We start from the raw sequence: 12,741 nt of genomic DNA on the forward strand, positions 1-12,741 counted from the left end.
GGTTTGGATATTAAGCTGATTTTCACAGGTTTTGTTCAACTGAAACTTATAAGATTTTGAAACAAGGATCTTTTTAAAATGGTTAAAGAAAATGAAGCAACGATAATGGAATAAATTTAAATTAAATAGGTGGAAAATGTAAGAGACAATAGATTCTTTTAACTTTCAGATGACCTGTAAAGGAGATAAAGTTTATATATATATATAACTTAAAGGCACAACCAACTTTATTGGAGTGAGTTACTAAAGGACAAGAGTAGGACCCCTAGTTTTGTTGAGAGTTATTGAAGTGGGTACACACTTTGAAGGGTGGACAAAATCTTTCATGGGAAACTTTGTGATTTGGGGAGGTTTTGTGTTCGACATGATTTGGAAGAGGAAGTCTTACTGGAAGCACTTTGTTCTAGACAAATTATCCATCCTGGTAGTACTAAGATCTACAGATTCTGAGGAAGCATAACTGCTTATCCATAACAACTAGGAACATAGACATTATGGTGTTTAGATGTTCCAGATACCTGATATTTTTAGTGTTTTTTGGTGGAATGATTAGTAGCACAAGCATCCAGTAATGGACTTGACCTTTAGCCAAGGTATGATGAGAGAAGTGAACAAGTTGGAAGTTACAATTCTTGCATCTTTGTAATAATATAATCTAGTATATTAAGTTGATGAGCTAAGGAAAAATTTAGTTGGAAACTATCAAAGTTCTTTAATATATAGAATTAGAATTCAAATAAACGAGTACACATATATAGTATGGAAGCGAAACTTCCACAGAATGGTGTCAAATTGAAAGAGAACCCTTCAATTTGCAAGTGGAAAAGTTTGGATAGGATTTTTTGTTTGCTTGGAGGAGAAAACCTAGATTTGCAGCTAATGGAGTTAGATTCCCTAATTTGGTGGTTAGATGGATTTGGGAATGTTTGCCTTCGCTTTTGAAAATTGAAGAAAAGTACTCATTACAAAAGGTTAGTAAGATAAAGACTTGGATAGGGACAAAAGAAAATTAGAATGGTAAGCCTATAGAATTGGTAGATATTTTAAAAGGAATATTGTTCTTCCAATTGTTAAAATATGATTGAAAATTTATCTCCAATGAATGAATATGAAGACTGCAATTCAACTTACTAGGATAGACATGACATGGTTTAACGGTTAAGAAGAAACTAGGAAACGTGTTCGCAGGTGTGATCAGTTACATTGTAAAATGTCTTGAGAATACCTTTTGCCAAGTCTTTGAATTTTGAGCTAGTGTATTGTTGTAGCCTTTTTCGAGGGACAGTGTTGAAGCGGTGCCTCCCAAAATTCTTTAGACATTGTATTCTATTATGTGGCATCTAAAATAAGACCATTTTGTATTCTGAAGCTGTTAGACATGTTCATGCTTGTATTCCTGCTTGTCCTTTATATGATAGTAGGAATCCAAATATGTTGATTGGAAAGTGTAAGCATGTGCATCAATTTGGCATTAGAAAGGAATTGGGAAATTAGAATTCTAGGGAATGCTCAGAAACCCATATAATTTTTTGTTCAAATGAATTACAAAGCTATGATGAGAGTTTTGAAGCGCCTTTTATACATTTGATCTAACAAGCAAATGATTATACATGTTAGTCTGAGATATCCTAGCAGGTATGGTACTTGATGAGTATAAAGTCATTATTGTAAGTTCTTTGTTTAAAAGTGAGGCTAACCATTCGTGGGAATCTATGCAACGGGTAAGAGATGTTGAGGGTTGAGACTTTGAGCTAGGACTGACTTTAAAATAGTTTTCAATGGGAAATATTTTCAAAAAGCACTCCAAGAAGCCCAATTGCAGGAATATATGTAGTTGAGTCAAAAGAATTTGTTTATTAGCTAATAATATAAAAGCAAATTTGTTGAATTATCGCGGTTTTGCCAAGAACTAGTCAACACTGAGGAATTGAAGGTATGATTCTTTTATGCAACACTTGGGCAAGAGTTTTATTTGATTTTTGTTCTACCCACTCCTACATTGTTGCATCCTTTGCTAATATGTTGTGTTCATAATTTGAACATTTAGAGTATTGTCTTGTGAGTTGCTTCACCTGTGGAGAAGACTATAAATGTGGACAAAATATACAGACATGCATTTAAATATTGATGGGAATGACTCTCCAGTTGACTTATTAACATATATATTGTGGATTATGATGTAATCCTATAAATGGAGTGCTTATCTATTTATCATACACTTAGTTGATTGTTTCCAAAAGAAAATAGTACTTGAAGATCCAAATGGAGTGACGGTTTCTTCCCAACTAACAAGCTCTCATGTTTAATATCTTGAATATTTGTGGAAGGATGGAATTTGGCCACATGGCTGGGGTTTGTAAGAGCAATGAAAGGAAATACACAAGTTACTGAAACCCAAACTTCTTTACCCATAGGTGATGAATTTTTAGATGTTTTTTTAGATGATTTATTAGGGCTGCATCAAAAAGGAGATTGAATTTAATATTGATTTGGTGTTAGGAATGGAGCCTATGTTGGCGGCTTCATATAGGATGACATTAACTAAACTAAGGCAACCTAGGGTGCAACTAGAAGATCTTTTTTACAAGGAAAGGAAAGAAATTTCTATGGAGCGAAGAATGTGAATGAGAGTTTTAGTAATTAAAACACCAATTAACAATAGTGCCAAAAGTAACTTTTCCAAATAAAGAGGATCGTTATGTTGTATTTATAGATGCTCCTTGAATGGATTGGGATGTGTATTGATGAAAAAGGAAAAGGTGGTTGCCTATGGATCATGACACTTAAAGCCTTAAATACCTCTTTATTCAGAAGGAATTTTATTTTGGAGCCAAAAGATGATAAGGGAGTGGTTACTAGGGATCCTAACCGTATTGCAATTTGGTTACTAAACATTGTAGGTACCATTCTTGTTTTTAAAGGAAGATCTAGGATGTCACGCCTCGAACCCGGAAATGAGACCCAGGGGTGAAAATGTAATCTAACATGTCCCTGTATCCAATAAAACATCCAAGATACAGTACAAAGGGTAAGGGTCTGACCCCGTGGGGTTCCCAGGCACCCTAAACGCATCCAAACATGACAGAATATATGCAGCGGAAAAGGTCATTCTATATATATATGCAGTACCATACCAGAGTCTATACAAGGATAGAATCAAGGTTCCATCAAATAACGTACAACCGGGTGCCCAACACAGCCCAAAATGGCAACCCACAAAATACAAGTCCTAGCACTTACCCAAGCGCTACCCGCAGTAAACCGGCCACTACACTCCCTACACCAGGACGCTAGTTCCGGTTACTTGAAGGACCTATAAAAATGTATGTACAACAGGGGTGAGACACCTCTCAGTAAGGAAGAACACAGGTTATATCGGTGTGTGACATTTAAGTGTTATCATGATACAACATACACGCAGTTAAATGCAGTCTAGTACTAATTTCACAACAATGCCTACAAGCACACACACACATGATCAGCAATCCCAGAGTCATCACACCCATCGGCCTGAAGCCGGCCCGCGACATACGGCGTTGGCCCGTAGCCAACCCTCGTAACACGGTGCCACCGGCATATGGCTAGTCCCCGACTCCCATGGCATCGTACTAGCGCTAAATTGGTGGATCCACACCCTTCGGCATGATTTGTCGGAATAGGCTCACGCCCTCGGATATAAAGCCGAACCTCTGCCAATTTATGGCCAGCGATTTCATACACCCTCAGATATAGAGCCGGACACTCTCAGTACCTGGAACAATTTCGAAACCGTGTTCCTACTAGCATTTCAACATATCACACACACATGTATGCTCATATAACCAAACAAACCACACCCATTTGGTAATCTAAGTCACGGTTTTCCAAACATATACAGTTTAAAACAAGTCAAGGCACGGTCATCCTTATAACACAGTATAAATTAACATATACATAGGTTTTCAACAAAACCAGGGATGCAGCTCGTCGCCCCCATTTTTCCCACAACTATAATCATGAAAAACCTATAGTTTTCCCTGTTAGATCCCCCCAAATGAGTAGCCAAAACACACACACGACCGTGAACCACAGTTCTACTGAGTCTAATTTCAAAAATAACCAATATAAACACAATTCCTCTTACCTTTTCCCCGAATAGCAAATCCCAAACTCTAAGGCCCATAAGCAGCGAATCGAGTTCCAAAACCTACAATCATTAGTATAGAATATACTCACAACACTGTTCTCTACTAAACTACCAGATCAGAATTGAAAACCGAGCCTTAACTCGATTTTTAGCCGAAACCCAAAAATCTCCAAAACGGGATTCTGATTCGTAGAACTTGTAGAGAATCCTTCCACGATCCTCGTGGTAACTTTAGATTCATGATTATAACGACGAACAATGAAGAAATCTAAGGAGATATAGAGTAGGGAGAGTTCTAGAGAGGGAGAGAGATAGGATTTAGTTTTCTTAGTTGTTAAGCAATGAAAAATGATATTTATAGCCCTTTGACTTGGGCAAACTCGTCGACGAGATGGTGTCCTCATCGACGAGGCTCTATAGTCTTCTCGTCGACAAGACGGTGGATTCGTCGACGAATCCTAATATCACCGATTTCCCGAAACTCCTTGGCTTCTCCTCGTCGACGAGCCTCTGAACTTCGTCGAAAAGAGATACATGGCCTTCGTCGACGAACTTTGGCTTCGTCGACGAATCCTGCTAAATCCCCAATTTGCCCCTCTCTTATTTATTTAAACCCATATATCATGGTTCGGGTTTTTACAATCTCCCCTCTTTACAAAAATTTCGTCCTTGAAATTTGCCATCTCTCGTTCGCAACTCATTCATACAATCGAACACATATACACAACTCTAGAAAGAAACTAACGACTACTACCGCGTAGCCTCATCGTACAGATATATACACACCCTCACTTATGGCGGAGGAATATCGTGGTTACATATACAACTATCTTAGGAGTTCACAATACACACACTCCCGACGACTAACCACCTATCCCAACCCAAAGTAGGATCACATACAAGTGCTCAAAACAACTGTGGATACTTCCGACGTATTTCCGATTCCAGTTCCCAAGAAGTTTCCTCAACCTCGTGGTTCTGCCATAATACCTTCACTAACGGTATATCTTTGGTACGAAGCTTCTGGACTTTACAGTCCAGAACCTGAACAGGTATCTTCTCATATGCTAAGGTATCCTCAATTTCCAACTCATCGTAATTGATAACATGTGATGGATCCAACACGTACCTTCTCAGCATGAATATGTGAAACACATCGTGGACCCTTGAGAGTGCTGGGGGTAATGCAATCTTGTAGGCTACCAAATCCACTCGCTCAAGAACCTCGAATGGTCTGATATACCTCAGGCTCAACTTGCCCTTCCTCCCAAATCTAATCACCCCTTTCATTGGAGTGATATGTAGAATACCTTACCCCCTACCTCGAACTCTAAATCATGGCGGCGAACATCTACATAACTATTTTGCTGACTCTGAGCTGATCTAATCCTCTCCCGGATCAAACCCACCTTCTCAGACGCTTGCTGCACAAGTTCAAGTCCTAACACCTGACGTTCACCAACCTCATCTCAACACAAAGACGATCGACACCTCCGACCATACAAAGCCTCGAACGGTGCCATTCTGATACTAGACTGAAAGTTGTTATAATAAGCGAACTTTACTAGTGGCATAAACTGTATCCAGCTCTAACACACAAGCTCACAACATATCTTCCAAGATCTGTATCGTCCTCTCCGATTGTCCATCTGTCTGGGGGTGGAACGCTGTACTAAAAGTAAGCTTTGTCCCTAATGCCTCCTGTAAGCTCATCCAAAATCGAGAAGTAAACCTCGAATCCTGATCTGATACAATGGACACCGGTACTCTGTGCATTCTCACAATCTTATGCATGTACATATCTGCTAGCCTACTCAAAGGGTAGCCAACCTTTATCGGTATGAAATGAGCAGATTTTGTATCCACGATCACCCAGATAGCATTATTCCAGTGAAGCGCTGGTGGCAAACCGATTACAAAATCCATGGAAATATGCTCCCATTTCCACACTGGAATAGGCAAAGGCTGCAACGGCCCTACCGGCCTCTAATATTCAGTTTTTACCTACTGACACGTCAGACATTGCTCCACGAACTGAGCAATCTGCCTCTTCATACTAGTCCACCAAAAGGACTCTCGCAAATCCCGATACATCTTTGTACTACCTGGATGTACCGTATACAAAGAACGTTGCGTCTCTTCCAGAATCATCCTTCTGATCTTATCATCGTTCAGAACACATAGCCTGATCCCAAACCTCAACATACCTCTGTCAGAGATGTTAAAGTCTGTAGCTAGTCCCTGCTGTACCTTTTCCATAACCTCTGCCAACTATGCATCATTAGCCTGCGCGGCCTTAATACGTTCAAACAAAGTCGGTTGGACCACCAAACTAGCAAGATCAGCCTGATGATCACCTACCACCAACTCCATGCCAAGGCTTCCTAGATCCTGTCTGATGTGACACTGAGTTACAACTGCAGATACAGCCGCAGGCCCTGACTTCCAACTCAATGCATCAGCTACCACATTAGTCTTTCCCAAGTGATAACTAATCGAGCAATCGTAGTCCTTAATTAACTCAAGCCACCATCTTTGCCTTATATTCAACTCCTACGGTTTAACATACAACTTCTTTTCCCGCAGAATCTTTAATACTAACCTCAAATGGTCCTCATGCTCTTCCGAACTCCTCGAGTATACCAAAATATCATCAATGAATACCACCACGAATCGATCCAGGTACTCATGGAAAACCCTGTTAATCATATCCATGAACACTGCCGGAGCATTCATCAACCTAAAAGGCGTGACCAAAAACTCGTAGTGGCCATATCTAGTTCAAAAAGTCATCTTCGCTACATCCTCAGCTCTCACCCTCACCTCATGATATCCTGACCGCAAGTCGATCTTCGAAAAGACCCGTGTCCCCTGTAACTGGTCAAAAAGATCATCGATATGAGGTAAAAGATAGTGATTCTTCACCGTTACCTTGTTAATCTCACGGTAATCAATGCACATCCGCATCGCCATCATTCTTCCTTAAAAACAATATTGGAGCTCCCCAGGGCGAAACACTAGATCGAATGAAACCCCTGTCCAGTAATTCCTGCAACTGCTCCTTCAACTCTCGAAGTTCTGCTAGAGCCATCTGGTACGGAGCTTTAGAGATTGGTGCCTTGCCAGGCAGCAACTCTATCGCAAACTCCACCTCATGATCTGGAGGTAAACCGAGTAAATCATCTGGATACACATCCAAAAACTCGCTAACTACACGAATATTCTTGATTCTCAACTCATCCTACGGTGGTTCCTCCACACAAGCTAGGTACCCTTGACATCCGTCTAAGAGTAGCCTCCTCGCCTGCAATGCTGATAGAATTTGTGGCGCTGGACGTACACATGATCCCACAAATTCATACTCCTGCTCTTCAGGAGATCTGAAAACTACTACCTTCCTACGAAAGTCGATCACTGCGTAACTGGAGAACAACCAATCCATCCCCAGAATGATATCGAACCCCGACATGTCGTATATCACAAAATTCGCCAGTAGCAGCTTCCTTTGAATTATCACTAGGCAGTCTTCCAACATCTTCCTACAAAAAGATACACTCCCAGATGGCGTAGTAATAGATAACACCTCGTCCTCTCAGATACTGGTCTCAATCACCGTGGCTTTATCCACCAAAACCGAGAACTCGTGGATCTGAAGCATACCCACCAATCTGCGGATATCCTTCCTCAAGCCCTTCTTAAACCTCCGAGTCTTTTCATACTTGCTCGAGATCAAACACGGCGCAAACTTGGATCGCTCTATATACAGAGCCGCATACCTCTGCACCATCATACTCCCTTGAATCAAAGCAAAAAACTCATCTACCTTTGCATTACATATAGAAGCTGGGAAGTATCTGTCGAAGAACACCTCCTTGAAACGGCTCCATGTCATCTCCAAACCACCCCTCTGCTTCTCCTGTAGATTCACTGCAGTCCACCATCGACCCGCCTCCCTAGATAGCGGAAGGTAGCATAGGGGGCTCGCTACCTATCCGTGCAATGCAGGACCTCCAAGATACTATCAGTCTTCTCCACCCAATCCTCTGCTATCGTTGGATCAGGTCCTCCAGAGAACGTCGGAGGATGCACGCGTGTGAAGCTTTCAATGGTGCACCACGTAGCAATAGGAGAGTGCTCGCGTCTCCCCACACTCCGCCCGATCTCCCGTAACACCTGCCTCATCAAACCTCGAGGTATAGAAGGAGACTCATCGCTCACAGTCTCCTCGGAGCCACTTCTTAGGTCATTATCCTTGGGCTCCATTCTGCATCACAATAGGAATCCATCAGTATCCCTACAACACGTACAGTTAACACAATGATCTACACTAATCGTGTTAACTACTCCCTGCCAGGTCTAGGTCTGTCCTATCGCACCAGCACGAAAGTTATCAATGATCTGCCCTGCTTTTACTGGAATCATCATCCTAGGAAAAACACGGCATATAGTTGACAAATCCCGGTCTAGCAACCAAACAACCCTCAACCAACTCTACCTATAACCAATATCCTATACTCTGGTATGTACTCAAAGTTAAGCCTAACCAAGTCTATAAGACCTAACAACCTGACTAACTCTGATAATAAGTTGTCACGCCCTGAACTCGGAAATGGGACCCAGGGGTGAAAATGTAATCTAACCTCTCCTTTTATCCAATAAAACATCCAAGATACAGTACAAAGGATGGGGGTCTGACCCCGTGGGGTTCCCAAGCACCCTAAACGCATCCAAACACGACAAAATATACACAGCGGAAAAGGTCATTCTATATATATATATGCAGTACCATACTAGAGTCTATACAAGGACAGAATCAAGGTTCCATCAAACAATGTACAACCGAGTGCCCAACATAGCCCAAAATGGCAACCCACAAAATACAAGTCCTAGCACTTACCTAAGCGCTACCTACAGTACACCGGCCACTACGCTCCCTACACCAGGACGCTAGTTCCAGTTACTCGAAGGACCTGTAAAAATGTACGTATAGCAGGGGTGAGACACCTCTCAGTAAGGAAGAATACAAGTTATATCGGTGTGTGGCATTTGAGTGTTATCATGATGCAACATACACGCAGTTAAATGCAGTCCAATACTAATTTCACAATAGTGCCTACAAGCACACACACACATGATCAGCAATCCCGATGTCGTCACACCCATCGACCCGAAGCCGGCCCGTGACATACGGCGTTGGCCCATAGCCAACCCGCATAACACGGCGCCACCGGCACATGGCTAGTCCCCGACTCCCATGGCATTGTACCAGTGCTAAAATGGTGGATCCACACCCTTCAACCTGATCTGCCGGAATAGTTTCACGCCCTTGGATATAGAGCTGGACCTCTGCCAATCTATGGCTAGCAATTTCATACGCCCTCAGATATAGAGCCAGACACTCTCAGCACCTGGAACAATTTCAGAACCGCGTTCTTACTAGCATTTCAACATATCACACACACATGTATGCTCATATAACCAAACAAACCACACCCATTTGGTAATCTAAATCATGGTTTTCCAAACATATACAGTTTAAAACAAGTCAAGGCACGACCATCCCTATAACACAGTATAAATCAACATATACATAGGTTTTCAACAAAACCAAGGATGCAGCCCGTCGCCCCCCTTTTTTCCATAACTGTAATCATGAAAAATCCATAGTTTTCCCCGTTAGATCCCCCACAAATGAGTAGTCAAACACATACAGGACTGTGAACCACAGTTCTATCGAGACCGATTTAAAAAATAACCGATATAAACACAATTCCCTTACCTTTTCCCCGAATAGCAAATCCTGAACTCTAAGACCTCTAAACAGCGAACTGAGTTCCAAAACCTACAATCAACAGTATAGAATATACTCATAACATGGTTCTCTACTAAACTACCGGATCATAATTGAAAACCAAGCCTTACCTCAATTTTTAGCCGAAACCCAAAAATCTTCGAAACGGGATTTTGATCCGTAGAACTTGTAGAGAATCCTTCCACGATCCTCGTGGTAACTTCAGATTCACGATTCTAACAATGAACATCGAAGAAATCTATAGAGATAGAGAGTAGGGAGAGTTCTAGAGAGAGATAGGATTTAGTTTTCTTAGTTGTTAAGCAATGAAAAATGATATTTATAGCCCTTTGACTCAGGCAAACTCATCGATGAGATGGTGTCCTCGTCGACTCTCATCGACGAGGCTCTATAGTCTTCTCATCGATGAGACGGTGGATTCGTCGACGAATCCTGATATCACCGGTTTCCCGAAACTCCTCAGCTTCTCCTCATCGACGAGCCTCTGAACTTCATCGACGAAAGATACATGGCCTTCGTCGACAAACTCTGGCTTCGTCGATGAATCCTGCTAAATACCCAATTTTCCCCTCTCTTATTTATTTAAATCCATATATCACGGTTCAGGTTCTTACATCTATATATTATCTGTTGAGAGAGAAGGATTATGTTGGTGTTAGATCTTTGGAAAACTGAAAATGAGGATAATTTGTTATAATTGCAAAATTAATTCAGTTGGAATCTCTTTTATGATAATACAGTGAAATTATGATTTTATACTGAGTTATGAATATACATACAAAGTTCTGATTTTTATACTGAGTTATGATTGTAATTAAAGATGTGGTTATATACTGAGTATGAATTTTATACTGGGTACTCGAGATAATGTGAATAATGTAGAGATTGTGAAAATTATTATGATAGACTAGTTTTCTAGAAGTGTTAAAAAGGGTTGCAATATAACGTTGGCAGAAAATGAGGAGGTTGTTATATTGTTTTATGTGTAAACATGACCCAGGAAATGAGGAAATCATTTTTCTATTTATTATGTAAATGAGACTGTTTGTTGAGGCAGAGTTATATTCAGCAAATTTCGAGGACGAAATTTTTATGAGGGGAGAATGTAACGACCCCAAAAATAATATGTGTGTAAGTGTGATCCTAAAAAAAATTAAAATTAAAATTATAATTAAAATTAATTAAATAATATAATTTAATAATATAATATTATAATATATTAGTATATATATATATATATATATATATATATATATATATCTTCCTAAAGGATCAGGAAGATCCTTCGGGAGAAATCAGTCTCCTTTAACCCCCCCGTTTTCCTTCCTTATTTCTCTCTAATAGCCGATACTCTCTCTCTCTCTCTCTCCCCCCTCAATTTTTCGATAAAACGTGTGCTGATTAAAGAACGAAAAAAATCCCCAAGTTTCAAATTCGGCCACCAACGTTTTAATTGGGGAGATTTCGTGGTTTGAGCATCGTAGGCACCACTCCTGGGATAAGGTAAGGGAATAGATTATGTCATATATTTTCAGGAATTTAATCGATTAAATTATAAAATGTGGTTACGGAAATTATTTATATGTTTTTTTGGATATTCTGGTGTATGGAAATAGGGTTTTTGGATTATAATTGCTATAAGCGTATTTTTGGAAAAATGAGTATATTGAGTTGATTATACCCTAGAGGATGATGATCCATTTTATTTTTAGTAAAATGTATGTACTTTCTAGGCATTTTGGAATTAACTGATTAATTTAAAGCATGAGAATATGAAAATATTGTATATGATTTTCTGACTTATCAGACATATGAAAATAGTAGTTTTGGATTATCATATATTTTTCTAGGTAATTATTATATTATGAAATATTACTTAAAATTTGTGTGTCATGAGAAATGATTTTGTTATTGTGCAATAGACATTTGGGAATATTTTATGATGAAATGTGATTTATACTAGTTTATGAAAAATATTGAAAATACGATAGATATTGTGAAATGATGAAATATGATTTTATATCAGAATATGTGATTACGGTTTTATACCAAAATACAGACATGATATTTTTTATACTGAGATATATGATGACGGTACCATAGTGGGAAATGAAATAATAGAAATGACAGTTTTTATACTAAGATGTGGAAATGAGAACCCTGATGGACCAGTGATGTACATGAGAGCACATTACCATTGTTAGTGAATGAGTTAGTGCAACCACACTACTCGGGGAGAGTGTTGGTATTGGAAGTCAATTGGGCCTGTGGAGAGATGTTGACTGCCCTTGGGTCCGAACCAGGCTACGGTAGGCCAATCGTACTACAGACGCATACAGTTTGACTTAGCCTGGTAGGCTAGTCATGGTTAAGTCCTACATTCGGATCGCACAACCTGGTCATGTGGGGTTATTACGTGACGGAGATATAAGAATGTCCACTCAGGTTGGTTTCTCATTACAGACATTATGATTATACATTAACAGACATGTTGTGTTTCGTACATAAAGAAACTTATTGAGCACGAGCATTATATATATGGTTATGAATACAGTTTTCATAATTTCTCAGTTAAATTAATTATTATTATATATATATGTATGTATATATATATATATATATATATATATATATATATATATGGATGGTTATGAGTACAGTTTTCATGATTTCTCAGTTAAATTAATTATTAAATGAATGTGTTATGATACATTAAAACTCATGTTACCACATACTAACAATACTTTATCCTTTCTTATTAAAAGATGTCTCACCCCATGATTATATAACATTTTTCAGATGT

This window comes from Malania oleifera, chromosome 3 (assembly GCF_029873635.1).
Source record: "Malania oleifera isolate guangnan ecotype guangnan chromosome 3, ASM2987363v1, whole genome shotgun sequence".
Lineage (NCBI taxonomy): Eukaryota > Viridiplantae > Streptophyta > Magnoliopsida > Santalales > Ximeniaceae > Malania > Malania oleifera.